Raw genomic sequence first — 23,232 nt, forward strand, 5'->3', positions numbered from 1 at the left:
AATTCTACCCTTAGGGGTTTTTTTTTTAAGATTTTATAAAGGTTTTCTGAATATTATCAAACTGTCCACTTTTGAAATGAATTGAAAATATTTATTCACAAAATATTTAAATATTGCTGATTTTTTCTGTTCTTTTGTGTTTTTGGCTTATCCAAATCCGAGCGCTCAGTTCTTTTCCTGTTTGCATATCTGACTTCCTAGCACTCCAGATTTAAATTCAAAGAACAACCTGGTTATTTTTCCTTCAACACAGACAGAAATCTGAATAAGGAAAGGAAAAAGAAAGTACAGCATCTGTCAGACATGTAATGGGCCACTCTAATAGACCTGATTGAATTGATTACTCTTGCACTTCTACCCAATGGAATAAAAAGCACAAGGCACTTATCATTTAGTTATAAATTTATTCATTGCAAAGAGCCACATCCCATTAATTTTATGTAATTTGGTAATTCCCAGTAGCTGCTGCAGAAGTATGTGGTCCCCCTTGGTTTTGTGTAGTGATGTTCTCTGGGGAGAGGAGAACTCCATTGTTTACATAAACTTCAAAGGACCAGAAGATTTTTCAGAGCATTCACAACCTTAACTGCTGCTCTGATCCTGCTTATACTCTCACTTCAAAAATGCTTTCCTCCACAGTAGTTCTAAACATAAGTGTGTGTAGAACTATAGAGTGAGATGATGTACAAACCAGTTACTGTGTTTTAGCAGCTGCTCAAAAAAGCAGCCTCCCTTTACCCTAAACTTGCTTAATCAAACTATTTTAGAATATTGCATTCACTTGAGATCTAGCTGATGTCAGTATGCAGTAAAATGTATTTGAGCCCTCCACCACCACCCACAGGGGAGCTACATTTTAACTACATTGTGTCTAAAGAGTGAGATTTTGGCCTGGTTTGACATGCATATAGAATCGCGTTTGTTATTGGTTACCTTAAAGGAGTAATGACTTCGATGAGGCAGTTTTAGCCAGTGTTAGATATCAACTTCTTGTACTAACGTGCCTATTCTGTGTATAAGGCCTAAGGCAGTCTTAATATGTCTTCGTATTATGTCTTAATGGTATGATTGGAGACAAGAGATGAATCATTAAAATCATCATCATTTTTAGTATTTTTTCCTGTCTACTTGTTGAGTTTGTATTTAACCATTACTCTTACATTTACCATCTGCTTGCTGTTCACCAATGTTTCTTCTTGCTTCCAAAAAGGATTATTAAATATCCTCTCTATCTGGGTAGAATTGTGTTCTTTGTTTGTAAAGACAGTTGTAAATTTTGTTTGTTGGTATGTTTGTTCGATTTAAATTAGACAATTGAGATGTTGACATGACTGAGAAAGAGAAAGCAAGTAATTAACAATGACTCAGACTGCTTTAGTGCTTAAAGGAATAATATGAAACAATGTTTAAATTTTGTTGGAAAGTAAAGCTCAGAGACCATAACTTTTTAAGAAAATGATTTAGCTCTTTACTTCGGACAAGAGAGAGAGATGTTTATATTTGCATATTCAAAGATGCAAGGTAGGGCAGAACAATCCAAGTTACATATGTAACCTCTTGCTTTTACTGGGAAATACACTTTTGTTTAAAGTTTTGTTTATGGGATTCAGTAACTCCTCACAATCTGTTTCCTGACCTACAGTAAACTTTCTTTGAATAATAGTGTTTGTAGATAGAGGAAGTTAATTTAATTGCTAGGGATAGATGTGTATGTTTCAGTTACACTTGAGAGCGTAGGCAAACAGGAGGATGGTAAGTTTAAGTTTGGTCCTAAAAATAATTATGAGTCATCAAAGTGCCAGTAAAGCAATAATTGGGCAAGACATCACAACATCTTCGGTCAGAAAGAGAATTATGTCTCAGAAGGCTAGCTGAGGGATAGATGATAGGATATATTTGAGAACATAATTTTAGTTTCTGGTGAACAGATTAGTTCTCTTTTTACATCCATTAAAATTGAAGAGCTTCCCACCAAAACAATTAAGGTCTAGCCTTGTGGTCTGATACAAATATTGATTTTTCAAATAGAAAAACAATAATTTTTGAATTTCAACTCTTTAAGCTATGCTCTTTAAGACTATAAATAGCCCCAGGGGAGTTTATTATTTTAGATGGAGGAAAATTGGCTTGAATGTATTTCTCGTAGTCCCATTTGTTATTTCCACTTATTTTTTATTTTCAAGCTAAAATGTTTTTTCTTACATATTCAATCATATATCCTTTCACCATAAAAATAAAATATGGTTTTCATCACTTTATATATTAAAATTTGGATTACACTTTTAATTCAAAGCTATTCTTTTAATTCAAAGCTAAGATATTACATTGTCTTAAAGAAACTGAGTTCTTTATTTCTTGAATTAAATCATTTTTGCCTATAAGTAAATATCAACTTTATCCTTAAAAAAATATTTGAGTGAGGAAGTTTAAAGGAACTGAACTAGTTCAAGACTTATATTTTAACCATACATCCTTTCACCATAAAAATAAAATAATTTTCTTGAGACTCCTATAGCCTTTTGATGGTTTGTGGTTTGATTGAAGGATAAGATGTATCAGATGTGCAGGTAGTAATTATTTTTGTTTGACAGCATTAGATAAAATAAATAGTGAAATGAAATGATGTGACTGTGTTTTTGAAAGGTTATTTATATATCTTTGTTATTAAATTAACTCGGCTTATGCTTTAAGAATATGTTTTTCTTTTGAAAGAAGGTACGTATGGCTCTCGTAGCAAAATCATTAATTTATTCTGCAAGCATTTGTTGGGTGACGTCTCAGGGCAAGTTGCTGGGAAAGTCTAAGGTTTATGTGCAGGTAATTTATTGGAGAATAGTTTCAGGATCAGCATCCATGGGGGACTGAAAGGAGAGTGAGGATCGGAAAGAGGAGACACTGAACTGTGATGCAGTTGCAATAAAAATAAGAGCCCATCTTATGGTGAGCTTTGGAGTGAAAATGCCCTTCAGAGTGTCCCTAATGGAGGCAATGGAACTGAGCCTTTGCAGTCCTGCATTGACCTGATCGGGAAGTGGTACATCTTGAGCTGTGCCCTTATGAGCAGTCAGCATAGCCAGTACTGCTGTTAGCTGGGGGCAGGTGAGCCTTGATTCTGAAAGGGAGTCCTGACTGGGGCATTGGACTGTTCACCACAGCATCTACTAAAATTTCCCACCAAGAATCTGGCTTCAATCTTGCACTGGGGACACCATGTTGAACAAATAGACATGCTCTGTTCTTTCAAGAATTTGATATCTCATAGGGAAGAGACATTATTCAAAAACTGCACAAATGAAAACAAACTTGTAGTTGCTATAAATGCTAATACACGGTATTATGAAAGCCTATTTTAAGAAGCTAAAAATCTGTTACGAAGCTATAGGTAAAATACACATATGTACTGAAGGTAGTCAACCAAATCTTTATGCAAACTCATTACTGGTTTGCATTCTCTAATGCAAGCATGTCCTGTGTTACATTTTCATGCAATTTTCTATGGACATTGTTTAACTACTCAGTACTAAATTTCCACATTTCCACTCAAACCTTCCACTTCCCAGAATGCTGGATAATTCTAATTCAGATGATTCAGCTGACACTATTATAATGTTATATTCACCCATTGGAAAAGTGTTACTATGTACACATTAGTCTTGATTAATTGGGAACCCACACTTTCAGTTGTGATATTTTCTGCTGGACTTAAGGTTTCTAGGAGAAATTGTATTTTTAAACTAACAGAAATAGTGTAGCCAATAAAGCTAGACTTCTGAGGCAGCTTTTTAATAATAATTATAATTATAATAAGAATAACTGTTACTTCTGATTATAATGATCTAGTTGTCAAGTGCTTTATATGGATTATTTTGTTCAATTATTATTGCCCTACTGTTCTAAGAGATTCACACAGATTATGTGATATGATTTTCATACTCTAGAAACTAAGTTCTATTATTATCCCCAATATACAGGTGAGGACACTAGAGTCTTCACCAAATAAGCAGAAGAGCCAAGATTTTAAAAATTTGGCATTCTGAATCCAGAGCTTTTCTTAGAGACATATCGATTATGTTTATTTGAAATAATGTGTTGATAGTAGAAAAAATCAAGGATGATTGAAAAAAATAAAGAGCAATTCAGGGGAAACTAAGCAACTTTAAAAGTGATCCCTTGCCTTATTCAGATGGGGAAATATAAATATATCAAAGGAAGGGATCGGTCACCATCAGTTCCCATTCTTGCACCCCTTTGTCATTCTCTGCAGGGCAAAGAGGGGGCTCTTCTGTTGGATCTTATTACTTTCCTACCTAAATCCTTTACCAGCTTCCTGTTACACATGAATGTATATACTTTGGTACTTACTCCTTCAGTCACAGATGGTGTCCCCACCTCAACCCCATTCCACTTTGCTCAAGTCGATAAGGTTTCTTTCAGATCTTCTAAATGCTAAGCTCTTTCCCACCTTGGGCTTTTGCACTTGCTGTGTTCTATGCCTAGAATGTGCTTCCTTCTGCTTTTCACATGACTGAGTTTTTGTCATCCTTCAGATCATGACCGAAACAGTACTTCCTCAGTAGAGTCTGTCCTGACTATATTAAAGTTAGTTTCCCCTTTTACTCTCCTTCTTTGCACCCCATTTCCTTCATTGCACCTGCCATAATTGGTGGTTGTGTCATGTGTTCCTTTGGTTATTTGTTATCTATATGTTCTCTGTGATACTACAAACTCAGTGAGTACAGGGCTGGTGCCTATCTTTTGTTTTTTTTTTTGAGAGCCTGGCCCAGTGCTCACCAGAGTAGATGTTCATATTGTTTGAGTGAATCAGGCTGTGGTAATGTAATGTTCTTTCTAGTCAAGCCATGATGAATTTGACTCTTTTACTTGCTCTACTTTTTAAGGTCCTTTTAAGGTAGAATAGATTTAAGTTTAAATGCAGAAAAATAATTGCCAATGTTATTGGAAAGCCCTGTGGGCTCTGTATGATACGTAGAATGTATTACTGTAAAAAGAATCAATATACATTTTAGTTAAAAGTTTATTTATTACTTTCTATGCCTCACTGGGGGAAACATCTTTCTGAACATGAGGTAATACAGTATTAGACAAGTTGGCTGTCAAATGATTATACTGTGTTGTTTTGGGATAAATAGGTGCACAATTACTACCACAAATATCTGATCCCTTCAACTAGTTGTTAGAGTTCTAAAGTATTTGCCATTTATTATCATGCCAAAAGACAAGATTTCAATGGCCATAATATATGCTATGTGAATTAAACATTTTACTGAGCATCTGCTTTGTGCCCAGGCATGTTTATAGGCTTTAATGATATGGTAGAGAAATATAGGCAACCCCTGTCCTTATGAAGTTTACAGTCTAGTGGGGCTACAGTGTTTAATTAGCAAACATTTTCCATTGCAAGTAATTTTGCATTCATGTCAGTGCTAATAACACTAAAGCAAATGTACACATTATATATCCATATGTGTGTGTATGCTTGTAGAATTCTGACATTACTTATGTACATGTATGTCTGGTAACCCTTTCAAAAGTCAGAAGTGACATAGTTTGAAGCTGACAGGGAGAATGGTCAACCTCAGTAATGTCCTTTAAGCCCCAAATGAGATGCCTTAAAAAAAAGTTTTCATTTACATTTTCTTCCAAGGCAATTCAGCCGCATACAAATTCTTAGGCAGACTTAGCTTGTTGTAAAAATGGTTTAGTTTCTTAAATTGCATGAATTATGTATAATTTGGGCAGTTTAAATTCAGGTACATAATTTTGTAAAAGTTCTGATATTTTGAAGTAATACCTCAAACAATATCTTTCATGCATTAATAACTCATATATTAAAAAGCAAATATTATTCATGAATCACTCTGTTGAAGAGTTCACATTTTGGTAGATTAGTCCTTTGCTTCTTTAATAAGTTTAGAATAATCAGATGTTGTGAGTTCATGGTTAGGAAATAAACCACAGGAGAATTGGGTTTTTAGGCAGAGTTATGACTAAGTAAAAGATAATATTTATCTTTGTAATTTTTCACTTTGAACATGTAAATTCTTCACTGCCTTAACTCATATTAAAATTGATGGGCTTTCTATTACTTTTAATAATTTGCCAAGCAATTTAGTACTACTTCATGATGCAAAAAATAAAAATTGATTAATGGGTGCTTTATTTAACCTAAAGCATTTAATAAAAAAGACCTTTGCAAAGTTTCAATTTGAGTTAAATACATAATAATTTAGTTCATTTTATTTGTTTTTCTTGACTTAAGCTCATACATTAATACTAGTTATCTTGATAACAAAGTAAAAAAGTAATCACTGTAGGCTAAATTCTCTAACTCAAGAATGGATTTTCAAAAACATTCTAGGCTTTATGTGCATTTTCCTTAAAATATGCAAACAGAACAAGAATTATTCTGAAATATTATAAAGATCAAATTGTTAAAAGCATACAGTTTTCTCTTTGAAATGTTTATGATTTGCTTCCGGTTCACTGCAGTATGAAGAGAAAGTGAAGATCTGTTTCCGCTTGCTGTGTCAGCTAGGGAAACCAGTTGTTCCCAATGTGCCTGAGACTTTCCTGGTTTTAGTACTGAAAGTACATGGCAGTAAGATCACATCAGGAACACTTCCATGTCATTTCTAGGCACACCAGGAGGGCTGGCTACTGTGATGTCAAGTTTAAAGTCCTTTTTACCTGTATGCTGTTCCAGTCATGTTTCTAGGTAGCCGTACTTTATGTCTGTGTATTTAAAATTCTTTCTAATACAATTTCTCAGAGATTCATGTATACCTTAGGACTAGTGTTTGCTTCAAGGCGGCCTTCCCTTTGAAAGTAGGCATAGATTAAAATAGAAACAAAAACAAAACCTCATTTTTGTAGTTCATGTTAAGTTTAGATAATTTATTTTGGGAGAGGACAGCCTAAACGCATGAAAATGGCAAATCAATAAATAAAAAAATGACATAATGAGGCAGTAGTGAACTGAAAAATGTCGTTCTGCTGTTTCATGTTGATTCCATTGCATGGAAGTACTGTATCCGTTTACACTGAAATCCTTTAAATGAATATGAGGGAACTACTTGATGTTATTTCATTGGTAGGATTAATTACTTAACTAGCATTTTAATAAACATTAATAAGTGTGTATTGTATTCTTCATTTATTACCAGGGATTTCTTTTCTGTTGAAATATCAGAATATATGCTATTAAAAATGGAATGCATGTCTTTAAAATGAACATTTTCAGAATAAATGAACACCAAATAATAGTAGTATTTTTTATTTAAGGCCATGATACTAATTTAAAATTTAAGAGTGTTAGGTAGGCGGTTTTATGTAGAAATTGGAAAGCAGTGAGTACTCCTTTTTCTATGCAGCTGATCTGTATGGCCAGCAAACAGTTGGAAGGAAAGCATGTAACGTTCAACTCATACGTATTTGGTTCACATGTGCTCAGTCACAAGATATTGAGACCAACAAGTGACTCATGTATGAAGGAATTAGGCATGATCAGAAGGTCTAAAGGCTCCCAACAAGAGTTGAAGCATTTATTGCTTTTGCATATGCTGTTGGTTATTTTGCTCTTAATATTGTCACTTTGACTGAAGTGGCTACATTTTTTTAAAGAAAAAATAAAGCCAACCCTGCTCAGCAGCCAAAAATTACACTGTAAGTTCTGGCAGGCTGTATAAAAAATGTGTGCCATTTGTCCCGGGAGGAACCAAGTGCCCCAGTCAGCACGGCTCACCATCAGTGCTGGAAAAATGACACACATGCCTGCCCTGGTGGTGGTGAGTCAGCGGCATCATACTCATATACTGACAGCACCTTTTTTCTTTTTAGGAATTACATTTTCTATCCTGAGCCAAAGCACATGGCAGTAAGATTAAGTTAGGTGTCGGTGTTCCAAAGAGCAAAGTCTGATATGCTTATTTTAAATCAGTAATTCCCTCAAAAATGTTGAATAAGGTTTGCCTTAGATGCTGAGGTAATGACAGAGGTCAGTCTGATACAGGTCTTATCCTGGAGGAGCTCTTAGAGAAAATATGAAATATCCTGAAGTAATTTATTTTGAAACACAGACTGCTGAGTGAGTTACAGGTCGTGTGAAACCGGATTTCAGAGGACGGAAGGAGTACTGCCCATTAGGAGGACTTCTTTCATTTACTCAGCGGTGTGATTACTACTATGTTCTACCAGCAATTTTTAACAAAGACATTTTATTTCAGCTCTGATCGATCCAATAATCCATAAAAAATTTATCGAGTGCCTAGACTAAATAGGATATTTAAGATTAAAAGATGACCAACACACCGTTTAAGATTTTTAAGTAAGTCATATTCCATTGAAGGGAGACAGACATATAGCAAGTATTTATAGCAAGATGTGATAAGTGTTATAATGCATCTGTAAAAGACATCCTTTTTTTTGCTTATGGTATGTTATATATATGCTTTAAATATCTAATTTTTTTTTGTCAAAGCCTTTAACACTAGATTTAGTTCAAACTGGAAGATATCCACAACAATATCTAATAAGTAAAACTATCCTTTATTTGTCAAACCAATAAGCAAATCAGACTTCACTTTTGATAAGAAAAAGTATGACTTCATTTTTCTGTGTGAGTAAACTCAACCTTCATCTCCAAGCATCTCATATCTGATTTCTAATCTAAGATAGATGGACTTATAGATAAAACAAGTAACTAAAAGCATTGAGTCTGGCTATGAGCTGTGGCCAGGTGAACCAAGTTTCTGACTTCCACGTTTCTTTGCTTTGCTCCTGTATGGCTCTCCCTCCAGGCTAGAGCTCTGAGTTGTCTCCAGTTGCTTGGTGCTCTGAAAATTTTTAAGCCATGAGCAGTGCATCATTATAAGATTTGTCAAGTTGAGAACATTTGTTAAAGTAAAGTGGTTGGGGGCTTGGTGGGAAAGAAGAACCAGAAAAACTATCTCAAGGAGATAGTTTTAAGAAAGAGGAAATTTGGGAATTGAAGATCTGGAAATTGATACTTATGAAATTATCCATATCCGTGTGCATTCTAGAATGACTTTGTGTTTTGAAAATGCTTTGTCAATGACAGGTTATTTATGAAGTGTGAGTAGGATTTTCCTAGATGAAGACAGCGGGGAGAGGAGAGAGTTCATGGAAATGGATAATTCACATAATATATAGAAAATCTTGAAAAGAGCATGCAGTATTTATGGAAAGTAGAGATCCTCATTGTGAGGAAAGAGTTATGCTGTGGGAGTGGCAGAAGGGGAGACTAGAGAGCTGATTGTGTTCACTTTGTGAAAAATTTGTGTGCTATTAATACATAATTTAGATTTTACTCATGCAGACAAAGGGGGACACAGTGACTTTTCAGCTGGACAGTGCTGTCGCATGCAGGTAATTGATATAGCAGAGTGAAAGTGAAGTATGGAGGAGTAGGTAGATGTGCTAGGAGGCAAACTGCCAGTTGGGAGAGTTCATCCATTCTAGAATGAATATTTCTTTTCCTCCCACACATTTCTGAGTTGGGATGTACCTTATAATTGATAGAAGTTATAAATTAATTGGCACTATTTTTTGTTTTTTTCTTAGGAACGTATAATGATGATATGTTTCAAAGTCAATGAAAACTGTAATTCAGGTGGAGATAATGTTGGTCTTAAGAGTGGGATGTGCAAGTGGGGATAGATAGAATTTAAAGTACATTTCTGGGGTAGAAAAATTTGATATAAATTTGTTTACTGGCTTATGATAAAAGGTTTCTAAATTGTTGAAATTTAAGGTTTAAGAATGGTCAAGTTACTTTGATTAAAGTCTATTTCTGTAGCTCAAAACAGTCTGCTTTCATGGGAGTAGGATTATTTTTTTAAAATCAATTTTATGGTTGAAAAAAGTTTAATGGCAAAAGTATGTGTATATAATCAAGACTAGTGACACATGGTTTCAAATGTAAATTTCAAATATAGGGTATTTTTTCTCCATTTTTTTCTGTCCTTTTCCCATTCTTTGGGCTTTTTCTTTTCATTTTTCCCCAGTTCTCCATTTGTTATCTTCTCCCTTTTCTCGTTCTGTTGGCCTGAAAAACACCTACTATCACCCAAAAAGCATTATGTACCTACATTTTAATTCCCTCTTTTCTGCCTCTCCTTTTTCCTGCTGCCCTTTTTACCTGATGCCTTGTGGACAACACTGGGAATAATATGTAATACCTAAGGGAGCAATTAATTCAACATTTAGCCCAGGAATTATAGTGCAGACTGACTAGCTTGTGACTAATTCCTTAGAGCTCAATTTATATCAATGCTGCCTTTAGATTCACTTTCTTCACCTGGTAGCATACTGCCAAACTCCCTAGTTGTTTATTCAAGTCAAGGTTTACTTTTGCAAAAACCAAATAGATCTAAACAGAAAATAAAGACAGTTCTTGAAAAGTGCTTGCTAGAATGCTTTTATTTGTTTTCACATATACTTGGAAACTGAGTCCTGAAGAGCAATCATTTTCTTTGCACAGAGGAATCTGCAGAGGCAAGACCCCTGAATAAATAGCTGACTCCCTAGAACTTGCCTAGAAACTCAACTCTTTTTTTTTTGGAACCAGACATTTGCAATTCCATTCAAAGCTGCAAGGCAGTTCTCCCAAATATATTGTTTTTGAGTATATGTAAGTAATGTATGTATAATAATGAATAAAAATCTCACCTCTGAAAATCATATCGAATTTTTCTGTTAGTATTTCAAGGGGTTGCTTCTCTGTTATTTATTTCTTAAGTTGTATTGAATGATTTTTTTGGTTGGTCTCTAAAAAACAATTCTGTGTTTCGTACGGTTCTGCAGCACATATTTGGAGAGATGGAGTTATTCATTAAACTCAGTTTAGCATTCTATTTTATACTTTAGCCATTTGCAAGCTACTATAATATTACTGGAGCAATGGCATACTGTTTCAGCTCTGTTAAGTGCAGTGGTAGGATTTTACATACTGGATGTCCCATCAGAAATAAATTCCTAAGAGTCTCACACTTTGTTAATTGGAAAATCAAAACCAATCTCTAACGGGTCAGCACCAACTAGACTTTATAGTAGAGATTATCTTTGGAGACTTTATTTCTAGATCTTTTCAGATTAAATCGCTCTCTTTCACAATAGTTTTTTGACATTGCCTATTGTTCCCTGGCATTTAATAAAGGAAGAATTTTACCCAGGGATGAGTTACACCTCCATTAGGATTGTCTGGCTCTATCCTGGTTCCAAAAGTTAAGTCCTTAATAGTTGGCTCTTTGTGAATTTCAGCAAGTACTTCTCATTTACAAAAGCATCTTATGAAAAACAGCTCCTTGGCATGAAGAATTTTTTTTCAGATATGCATGTAGAGTTTTGTTTTGATTTCTCATGAACCAAATGAAAGAGTCCCAAAATAAAACAATTTGCAAAGATAAAATGTAAAACTCCTCATTGTGTATATCTTTAATCAAGGCTTTTTAATGTTATTGAAGTGTTTGTTTTCAGTTCACATATCTAAGATTGAAATGTTTTATATTTAAAGTTAAATGCCATTGCTTTATAAAGACTTCTCTAGGTATTGAGGATGCTGTCTTTTCATAATTTTGAATTATGATTTAATTCTCATAAGACTTTCCACATATATTAACATTTCAATACCTTTCACTCAGAAACTGAGATTTTGATAGTTCTCTAGCAGTCTCTGGAGTTATACCCTGAACATGAAGTCTCATGCTGATTTCAAAGAGAATTCCCTATTTAGGTGACTAGAGGATTCACATCATGAAAAAGAAACTGTGTTCTGGCTCCCTTGAAGCACAAGTATTGTAGATGTTCTTTAGTCAGGAAAAGGAGGTTGCGTTTATTAAAATTACTTACCATATCAAACTTCATGTGCTGTGCAACTGAAATGCATTTGGTCAAGTACAGCGTGAATTGCTGAGAAAAGTATCCCTTGAAAATACCTGCTGTATGATGAGGGGAATTCTGTTCACTGCCCTTGAAGCACCTCTAGGGTGGTTGAAACATGAGGAAGAGAAGTGAGAATTAAATATTTCTTTATTCTTTCATTATTCACTTAGTGAGTTCAACAACTACTTAGCGAATGACCTTCTATATGCTAGGTACCAAGCTAAATATCTGATGATACATTAAGTAGTTCTTGCTTTTTCAGCAGTTATGCTGTAGAGCAAGAGAAAGACAGCTGATAAATAGTTGTAGCATTATATATGTGATAAGACTCCAGAATCCTGTATCTAAAACCAGAGGGCGAATTTATAGAAATTGAGGAGAAAGCAGGAGTCAGACATAAGAGGAAGATATAGTTGAATTTTAAGTTATATATAACCCAGTGAATCTCTTACAAAATTGATGAGCATTTGTTTTCCTAAGAGAAATTTAAGTATGGTGTCAGCTTTCTTCCCCACTCCCACCAAGTGTATTGTCTTAATATATTGTGATATAATTTATGTGTGTATGTATAATATATTTGTAATGTGTATGTGTATGTATGAGTGTAGAAACTGTATACCATTACCACATAGACATCTGTTCTTTCAACATTGGACTTGTCATTTGGAGCACATTTATTTTATTTTTGGAATGCTTATTTATAGTAGACTTCTTTAATTGTAAAGGAACTATAGACACTTGTGTGTTTGGTACTGTGTGCTCACCATCACATAAAAAAATAATCCTGCTGAACTTTGACAGTCTTATGATTGCATGTCTGTTTTCTTTTCTCTACTTGAAGTGATAATGTTTTTTGATACCAGTATTTCTCACATATTTCTGTCAGAAGACACCATGACTGCAGAGGTAAACGATCACATTCTTCTGGACTGCGTAAGAAATAGAGCTCTGAGAGGCCTTTGTAAGTGGGACGTATTTCAGCTTTATATGAAAATTATGCAAGCATTTATTTCACACCCTTCCAAATATGTTTGTTTAATACAAAAAATAAAGATCATTTTCTGTTAATTCTTTGAGTGAAGTTGATGCTTAAGAAAGATTTTTTAGGTTGTAATTACTTCCCAATAACCATTCAGTGATATGCTAAATTTGTGAGTCCATGGAGTTAGAACTTGTTTTGCTTTTGACAGTTGAAGAGAGGATCGGTATAGAGACTTTTTTTATCTAGCAAAACTCTTCCCAATATCAGTAATCTGCTGCCTCTGAGTCTGGTTATTATGTTACAGATGTACAATATCTAAGGAAACCTGGGGAATTGAAACCTGTGATTGTTTCCCAACTATCATATCAGGATGTCAGGAGGTCCTGGGTTTTTTATTTTGTCACTTCTTTTGGGAAATTTTGCCTTGGTGTTGGGTATAATAAAAGCTAGGATGGAGAGAGGAAGGAGACTGTGTGTGCGTGTGTGTGTGTGTGATTGCAAGGAACTTGAATTCTCAGAAAGTTCACAACTCAGCTCTTGGAGAGATGTCTCAGCATAAATCTGTTCATAAATTAAATTCCCTTGAAGCTCAGGTCCTATTATTATCTATAAGGATTTTTTCACATACAAAGAAGTGCCATACTACTTTAATGTTAGAATTTCAAGATTCAGGTATTTCAACGTCAATTTGACAATATTATATAGCATAGTTTATTATTTGTAAGCATTTTCTTTTCAAAGAAATAAAAATTTGTATTCATACATCACTATTTTTTTCTGCTTTCCCACACTCATATACAAATGTTTGTCTTGTTGGAGAAAATGGAAGATTCGTATTTGCATTTTAATGTAATTTGACACAGTGCTCACTGTTAAATCTACATCTATCCCAAATGTCTTAGAGATGAAAAAGAAAGGTCTTTGTTTTCTGTTAGTATTTTATGTATTATTTCCTTTATTTTATATATAATAGTAGTAGCTTTTAAGGAGCTATTACTTTTTACTTTTTTTTAAAAGCTATTACTTTTAATGATCTCTATATATTTATATACATAAAGGAGTCTTTATATTTTTCTATTTTAAATTCCCTTTATCTATCATAAAATGTATAGGTTAAATTTTCCTTTTAGAAATATACTTAGACACATAATAAAATTATTCGAATTTGCTACAACTGTTGTTGATAAAAACATTCTGGAACCAGTAAATTATTTGAAATCCAAAGAACCTGTATTTCAAAGACATTCCAAAAGGGACATTTCTAGAATGGCTGAATTTTAATTGTAAATTTTAAATCATCTTTAGGCAACCAAGGCTTGTGGAGGGATTTGTGGCCTATGTGCTGGATTGCCACCCATTTTTTTGAGCTTAGTAGTGTAGTTAAAGGGTTTCTTGTATATTAATACATATTTCTTGTATTATTAGTTTGTTTATTTATTCAACAAATTTTTATTAAGCCTTTTTTTAGTAACAGTTCTGCATTGTAGCAGGAGCATGGCAGAAATAAGTAAAATGTATAATACATCAAGTAGTGATTTTATGGAGGAAAGTAAAGCTAGAAAGGAAGATGGCGAGTGCTGGGGGTGTTCAGGTTAAAATAGGACAGTCATATTAGGGCTTGTGGAGTTGACATCTGGAGGAAGGGAGGCTTCCAGACTAATGGACAGGAGGTAAGGGAGTAACCAAGTACTGACATGGGCAGAGGGTTCCAACCAGAGCAAGTACATGTCAGGCAGCAGCATGTCTGTTGGCCCAAGAATCTCAGACCGTTGGGTTGGCTGATGCTGAGTGAATGAAGTGCAAGAGTGGAGAAGAGGAGGTCAAAAGAGGTATAATGTGTGGCAGGTAGGGGAAAATCCTACAACATTGTGAGGGCTTTGGCTTTGCTCTGAATAAGATGAAAAACAACTGCATGGCTTTAAGCATGAAGAGTTAATGATAAAGTCCTCAGAAACCCTAACCATACTTTGTGTAGTGAAACCTCTTATTTATAATGGCTAGTTCTTCTATCTCTCCCCTCCAGATTTCCTTATTTATTCCAAATATTGAATTTCTGATGACTTTACATTTGTAACATATATCCCTCAAATTAGCTGTAGCAGATTTTTCCAAGTCCAGTTTTAGCTTGTTTCAGGTATAGAGCAGTGTAGTAGGGCAGGTAGAAACCACACTCTATTATTTAAAAGCATTCAAGTTTTGGTTTGTGGAAGGCAGTTGAAGAGTTAAATTGATCTCAGAGCTCTGGCCATGGCATTCTGAAATGGAATCACAGGGGTCATAAAGTTGAGATTGTTGAAGTAATAGCTTTTAAGGAGACTTCCAGACTAATAGACATTTCTTGCCCTTGTTAATAGACAAAATAAGACATGCAGAGAAGAAACAGTTAAATGGCTTGACTAATATTTTCCTGGATTATAAAAGAGAAGTAAGGGTAGGAGAGAATGAAGGAAAAAAATGATACTGACCTAAAAAAAAAAAAAAAGAAATCAAGATGCTTGGGAATCCTTGGAACAATCTAGCTGGTGACACAGACATAAAATTAGAGTGACCATATGTCCTGTTTCTGTCCCAAGACAATTCAAGTTTACTCCTGTTGTCCCAGTGTAATTATTAATAACACCCCTTTCATTCCCAAAAGTGTTCTGATTTAGGTAATAAATTATTTGGTCACACAGCCTATAAGTCTATAATATTTGTGCTTCATACTTTTTATATTACTCTGAATCATTTAAGGTTTTTGCATTTTCATGGCTTTAATTTGATTTGGGGTATTACTACTATTAGTTTCGTATTTTGTTTTCTCTTTAAAAATTTTTTCCCCTTTGGCAATAATTTTATAGATTTTTGTTTGAAGAAATGGGAGATTGTTTTCTAGGCAATTCAGAAAAACACACACTTCTTTTATTTTAGAAGATGCTTATATTTAATTTTATTTAACATTTTTTGTCTTTAAATGAGAGACTATTGATGCTGGGATTCTTGTTTGCGAAGTTGAAGAATAAACTTAGCAAACACCCAAGGTAGGCGAGCCAGGGTAGAGGCTTTTATTTAGAAATACAGTGAGAGGTAAGAGCTCCTGGCTCATGCCGGGAGGAGACAAGAGAGCCCGGGGTGTTGTGTTGTCTAGGAGATTTATAGGCAGTTGAGGATTTTTGGGAATTGAGGGCTTAGGGTGTGGACTTGTACCACCTGCCCTGCCCTCAAGGTGGGCTGGGTTGCTGTCTTGTCTACTAGGGCTGTTTACAGTGAAGTCATGGGTTATGTGGAGATAGTCTTGCAGAACACTCAAACATTCCAGGCCAAGTTGCTCCTGGCCTTTCGGCCTTTAACTGATCTCACTGAAGATGTCTATATTCCTAGTGTTGTATCTTTACCCTAGAGAATTACTATGACCTTGACTTTGCATAATGCTGAACACAGAGTTTTGATAGGGACTTTACATTGTTACATTGCTTTGACTGTAAATATCTTGCCTTGCTTTTTCTGGAGGCCCTCACCCTACTCATCTAAGCCCATGGTCCCTGTCTCACTATTTTAGATTCAAAGCTATATGTACTTTCTGGCGTGTTGCTGTTAAAATAATGTTAAATAATTACATATTAAAATTGTGACATGTTATTTATGTATTATCTAAAAGCATTAGGGTTTTGGTTTGTGGAAGGTGATTGAAGCATAAAATAAATATTTCATTTTAAAGGGAATTTTCTGGAATGGAAGCTTTCATATATGTATACATGTTTGCTTTACTAATACATTAGCTCAACTGGAAACACAACTAGACTATAAGTATTTCTATAACATTCTTATGAATATGGCATTGTGGAGTCAGCGGAAGAGAACTGAATTGAGAGTCTGGAAACTTGAATTCTGGTTTTGTTCTATCTGGGAAGTAGCATTACAATTTTGCCATTATCATTTATCCTATCTATTGCCTCAGGGTTCTCTGGCCTAAACTAAGTCATGGGCTATTGTGTGGAGCCAAGGAGCTAATATGTTTGAAAGAATCTTATAAATGATCATGTCTATCTAAATCTGAGATTGCATTAGATCTGCAGAAAAAAAGAAAGCCCTTTTAAGTGAGACAGTTTCATTTCTTTTCTAAGGAAGTTCTGAACCAGTAAGTTAATTACCTCATTCCCCTAGGGAATGAATCAGCTAATTATAAAGAGAGAGCCAAGGTCAAATTTAAGGCAATCTTTCCATTAGTCTAGGAGACTACTCACTTCATCCCTTGCATGGGGGGAATGAAGGAGTAATGTAAACAGTTTGACAGGTTTGGAGCCTGGGCAAATAGACTTGTGTAGACCTTTCAAAATGGCTTTATTGTTTTATGGAAAGTGATATGCATTAATAGGCTGTCAGAGATATGAAGATATCTATCTTTCACATACAAATGTTTTTATGTTATGTGCACCAATGACCTGCACAATTGACATAAATAATGAAATTTTAACTGTGTCTTTGCACCTAATCCTACTTGAAATCTGGTCAGTCTAGGACATAGCTTTCATCAGAAATATTGGAGCAAGAATGACTGTTTGAATAGGCTTAAGCATATTCCTTTTTAATAATGTTCATTCATATTTTTTTGTTTGATTAAGAATAGATCCTCATTCTGTCCTCCTACAGTTGATCTATCTTTGATTATAATGATATTTTTATCAATCACATATTCATCAATGCAATGAATTATCCACTCTTGGATGACTGCCAATAGATAGTCATGACATTGGGATAAACTAACATTTGGTAAAAATAATCAGATTTCCATATGTAATGTTGGGCAAACTAAAGTGTTCCTTTTCTCTAGTGCACACTTAAACACATACAGTGAAGGAAAATGAAGTTATTAATCTTTTGTGTGATATTTGTCAGGACTGGGAAAACAACTACAAAGAGCAATTACAGGGTACCATTGTATTGTGTGTATTTTTAATGTGTGTTTGGGGTGGAGTTGGGGTGGAAAGTTTTGTTAGCTGGGATATCTGATTCAGTGTGGAAATGAATTCCATCCATTAATATTACAATGTGTTTTTCTTACTCATTTTTTGGAATTAAGTGGTTCTCTCTCTCTTTCACTAAAATAATAAAAAAGGAAGGGAAAGAATGAGTAAGAAAGAAAGAAGGAAAAGAAATGAATAAAAGCTCCTGAATAAGCCCTGGGATTGGTTTTTGGTATAGCTTGTTCTAGGTTTGGTTTTTGCTTTACTGGTCCTGGTGGTGATGGAGCCGGCAAAAGTGAGAAAGAATGGATTTACCTTTAAATATGATGTATCGGAATAAGTAAATGTAGATTTTAACAGTGAAGAGTTCAATAGGTAAAGAATTTTTAATTCTCCACAAGTCATCCTTAGTATCACGTATCATTGAACCTGACAGGAAGTCATATGCATGATAGCAAGGAAGCACTGTCTGAAAAGTATATTGAATTGAGAAAAAAAAAAAGTAAAAAATGTTAAACATTTTGTGTATTTCAAACCTTTGAAATTTTAATAATTTGCCTTGCAATACTGCTCTTTCAACTGATATTCATTTTTATGGAAAATAATTAAAGGATGTTTAATTTTTTGCCCCACGTTACCCAGGAAATGCTCCTCTTAAACTATATCTCTGTTATGTTGTGTGTAGAAGATCTATTTCAAGTATCTGTGTTATACCACTATTTAGAAAGAGGGCTGTCTGACCTACTATTTATTTTTCAGTTTTCCCTAATGAAGTTGTTGGGCAAATCTAATCAGATTAATGCATGTTAATGCTTCCAACACCAGTTAGGTTGCCTAATTGGTGAGCCTAGGAATGTTGGGTCTTCGTTTCATTTTTGGCTATTGATGTGAATACCTAGTAGAATTACTAGGGTTCCATACCAATATGCTTGCTACAGGGGTACCACTGTTACATCAAATGATTCCTAAAGTAATGTACATCAACACAGCAATGATTTTCCAAGTGGTCTGAAAAGTTTGATATATGTTTATGATTTCAAGTATTTTCAGAATTCACGTATCCTCTGGACTTCTAAATTTAAATACAGGTTCTTTGTATTTATGAGAAGGAATGAGAAAAATTCAATAGAGTAGATCTCTAAAGGAAACAAAAAAAAAATTAAGGAGTCTTTGGGTACCTCCTCTTGGTTGGATATTCCTATTTTAAATGTGTTTTGATAGTGTTAAGATTACAATTTAGAAGAGAGCATGTGTGAACTTTATATTATATTGGCTCTCACGTAGCAACTAAGACATATATTTACTTTAAAGGGAAGAGTGTTTTGTTCCTTGAAGCAATTTAAAAAGTTACTAGCTGATGCTGTTATATATTATTTTTGTACAATAACAATGGAGTTGCAAATGTTATTATATACTACAATGTGTTCACTCTTGTGGAATGTAGTCATTTCTAAAGGTTGACACCAGAAACCAGGTATATGCCTTACATTTCTATGTTCCTGTTGCTGATGTGGGACTTGATTTTATATGTATCTTTTCAAAAAGTAGCCTGCTTGAAATAATTTTATGTGCATTCCATTTTTTTTTTTAGCAAAATGGTCTTAAAACTCAGAATTCCAATTTGGAATTTCTGCAGGGTTTTTGTTTGTATCTGTGAAGAGATGCCGACTAGAATGCTTTTTAATTCTCAAAACATGATTTCTCTTTGAAACGAGCTTTCAAGTGATATGACTAGAAGACATCAGATTTGACAAAATTAGAAATCCTTTAGATTGATGTAAAATATTATTGTCCCAAGCCTGTTAATTTGAACAGACTTATTCTATTATATAGAGCAACTAGAGAGCTAGTTGTATGTTTCCTCTAAATCCTTGTGAGTCCCCTTACACTATTACAATGTGACTTTTTTATTGTCTTTGAGTAATATTTCTATCATAGCACTTCACATTTTACATAATGTACAGTTGGAATTAGTGCTTTCTACCACAGAGCAACTAATGGAAAATATAAGTGAAACCTTTAATCTCTGGAAATAAGTCATTTCATAGAAAGAATTTAGAAACCTTTCTCTTACCAACTTATGATATAAATGTTGTTAGTTTAGGATTGCTGACTTCTATTTGACATCATTTTTGAGAAAAAAAATTGCCTCTTCACTGGAATTTCTGGTCCAAGATTGATGTGGAGTGATTTGGAATAGAATACTTGAATTTTCTCATGGTTTAATTCTGTGAAAACACAGGAAGAATTTAAGGCGAATGGCCTCATTTGGGTTTAGCCAACATTTGATAATGCAGACCTTAAGGTAAAACTGTAAGTTTAGGAAAGTAATTGAAATGACTAGCATGCATACCATAATTTAATAGGGATGGGTAGTTTAACCTTCAAATGTTTATGAGTGTCTGTGAGTTAGTGATAGAGAATGTATGAGGCCCATTAGATCACAGATACTATCCTATGTGAACTGGGAAATTGGAGAGGTAAAATAACCAAAGTATTTCATTTGCATGGTAATTGGTAAGAAGAATAATTACAGCAAGGAAGAAACAAATAAAAAATGTTTCCATAGTGCCAGATGCACCCAGGCACATATAGTTTTCCTTGAGTATCAGAAAATCTGTAAGAAAACATCAGTAATTCTGGTAAATAAAATTTAGTGTCAGTAATGTCTATTTAAGAGATTATATTTTACTTTGATTATAAAAACGATATCAAGATAGTAATAGAAATGTTTCTGATGAAAAAGAAATAGGTTAATTTTCCCTTTGTCATTGGATTATTTTAGCAAATCAAAGAAAACAAAAGGAAAAAAACCCTAAGACATGCTATCAAGGAATTGTGAAAAACAAAGCATTCGGTGTACATAATATTAAGAAGGTATTCTTTGGATTTATCTGAAAGAATTTGAAAATTTAAGTCTGTTGTATAAATGAGGATACTAAATAATCTGATTTCCTTTATGAAGAAAATGCTCCTATGTATTTGTAATCTTAACTCTACAAGTAGCAATGAAACATGGTTTCTTCCTAAGTGTGATCATCTGTTTTATATTTAATTAGAGAAGATTTCTTCCCGTTTTCTGATTATAATGATAACATGGCATGCAAGTAACCGCAGCATGTTAATCAAACCTCATGATTATATGTATTTAACTTCATGGAAAATGATCATTATGGATGTTCACTAGCATTCATGTACAGTTAGTTCCATTCTTCATGCTATAAAATTAGGCATTTGTGTATCTTGTTAATGAAGGAAATTTGGAAATTGTTATGATTTTTGAGTTTGAAGTCTCTCATTTCATTTTGCAACTTAAACAATACCTTACGATAATCAGCCTGCATTGTTCTATGGAATACAGTTTGTTAACTGGCTTCTCCCAAGGTGACAGTGCTGACGGCTGCAATGTGTGTGGAGTATTCATTTCATTCTGGATATTGACCACAGAGAGTTTCTAGGAATAAAAGTTTTATTGTTAATCATGGATGAGTCAGGATAATATAATTTAATTTTCCCTTTGAGATAACTTATAAATGGCATTTCCTTATAGGTTGGTCTACTGAAACCTAAATCCTAGAGAGAATATGTGTTTAATTTGGGATGAAATTTCATCACAATCTAATTATTTCTTAAGAAGAGATTTTATTCTCTTCTGTCTTTGCCTCCCTGCTAGTTTTTAATATTATCTTAAAGATTTGGATTAGGAAGGTGTCTCTTGAAAATAATATACCGGAGCTTTACTTTTCACTGTGTTTCTAAATGTCTGCAGTGTTCATATAGAATACTTTTTAAAGGGAGTAAAGATTTTATTAAAATTTCATGCATATAATGTTCATTGTTGGGTGTCTGTCATATAAGTAGAAGAACCTGGGTTTTAAGTATTGATGACTTCATTAAAGAAGTATGAGTTAGAAATGTCACAAATATATCTAATGATCATCAGTGAGGCAATAATTCTCTGTATTTTTTTTAGCCATTAGCTTTACCTTTAGATTTTCTTTAAATATCTTACTGTGATCATAGGCAGTTCTGTGCTGTTCTGTTGAGAGCTGGATGTGACTGCTATGTACATGGGTATTTGCATTAACTCAGGTGTATTTGGAATATTTCTTACTATGGTATTTTTTCTAATTAATTTTCTCCATCTTATTCTAATCACATTCCAAATTATTAATGGATTTTCAAATTACTCTTTAAATATTATACATTCCAGATGTATTGATGAACTTTGCAGGAGAATTTTGAGCACAGGATGGTAAGACTTTGACAGTGAATCTGAGAACCTCAGTCTCACCCTTCCATTTTGCCCTGTTCTGATGCCCTGTAGCAAAGTAGGAATTTTCACACTGATCCCACAACACCTAGCTGGTGCCTGACACATAATGGGCAACTTAACAAAAGGTTTTTAAATGAGTGAGTGAACAAACTCCCATCTTCAGCTGATGTTCTCAAAAGACCATGTGTTGGCTTGTGATACGAAGAAGTGTATGGGTATCTGGCAAAAGCTGTGGGGAGGGAAAATAGCAACCAACTTCATGGGTTGCTGATTGCTTATGTCCGGTTTGAGACTTTTTAAAAGATGTATATTCTGCTCATTTCAGCCCTCAAAACCTGTCACTTTTTGTTTCATATCCACTTACTGTGTAGTTCTCTGTTTCTTTTTCCCAGAGAGCAGTTTGTTTTATAGCTTATCCGCACTGCTGAAATATCCTTATTATTTATGTTCCTGACTTATCTGGATGTTGGATGAGCTGTATTTTCCATTGTTACGTGTAATTTTTTTCCTATGTTTTCTCGAAATGAATTGTTTCTGGAAAAGAATCTGAACTGCGGGTGATTATTACCCAGCCTTCCTAGTGTTTGTGAAGGCAAAAAAGTTGACCTTATACAGTGAAGAGCTATGGCAATACTTGGGTGTAACAGATTTTTTTTTAAAGTGAAGGTGAAAAAACAAATAAACAATGAAGGTGGGAAAGTGTGCCTCAGTTTTTCTACATTTTAACCCCCCAAAAAGTGATTCAATAAAATAATGCAGTTTTTAAGGAATTTTTCTTAGAATGGTTAATAACTCTCTTCCTCCTCCTTTTTTATCTTCCCCCTTTCATTTAATATTCTGTGTGTGTGTGTGTGTGTGTGTGTGTGTGTGTGATTTCCTCCCTTTTGCTTCTCCCCATTTCCTTCCACCAGTCTTTACTAAGAGTCTTCTCCTTGAGGGGCTGTTCTTCAAGACAGAGGGGCCATCTTCAAGCTCAAGAAAGTGAAAAAGAGTAATAAAACCACTGTGTTTCTTTTCTCGTTCCACCTTGAGAAACAAATTCTTTATTAAGATGTAGATCCCTTTAGCATCACCCCAGGTCTCTGCCAGGCTGCCTTCACCCTGAGCAGGAA

The 23,232-nt window shown here is 34.2% G+C and overlaps 1 protein-coding gene across 2 annotated transcripts in view; it reads left to right on the plus strand.

The window, feature by feature from the left end:
* PPP3CA (protein phosphatase 3 catalytic subunit alpha) overlaps positions 1-23,232 on the plus strand; it is a 313,266-nt gene that overhangs the window by 103,866 nt on the left and 186,168 nt on the right. The gene's annotated exons all lie outside the window — the stretch shown is intronic.

This window comes from Manis javanica, chromosome 5, assembly GCF_040802235.1.
Source record: "Manis javanica isolate MJ-LG chromosome 5, MJ_LKY, whole genome shotgun sequence".
In the NCBI taxonomy this organism is placed as follows: domain Eukaryota; kingdom Metazoa; phylum Chordata; class Mammalia; order Pholidota; family Manidae; genus Manis; species Manis javanica.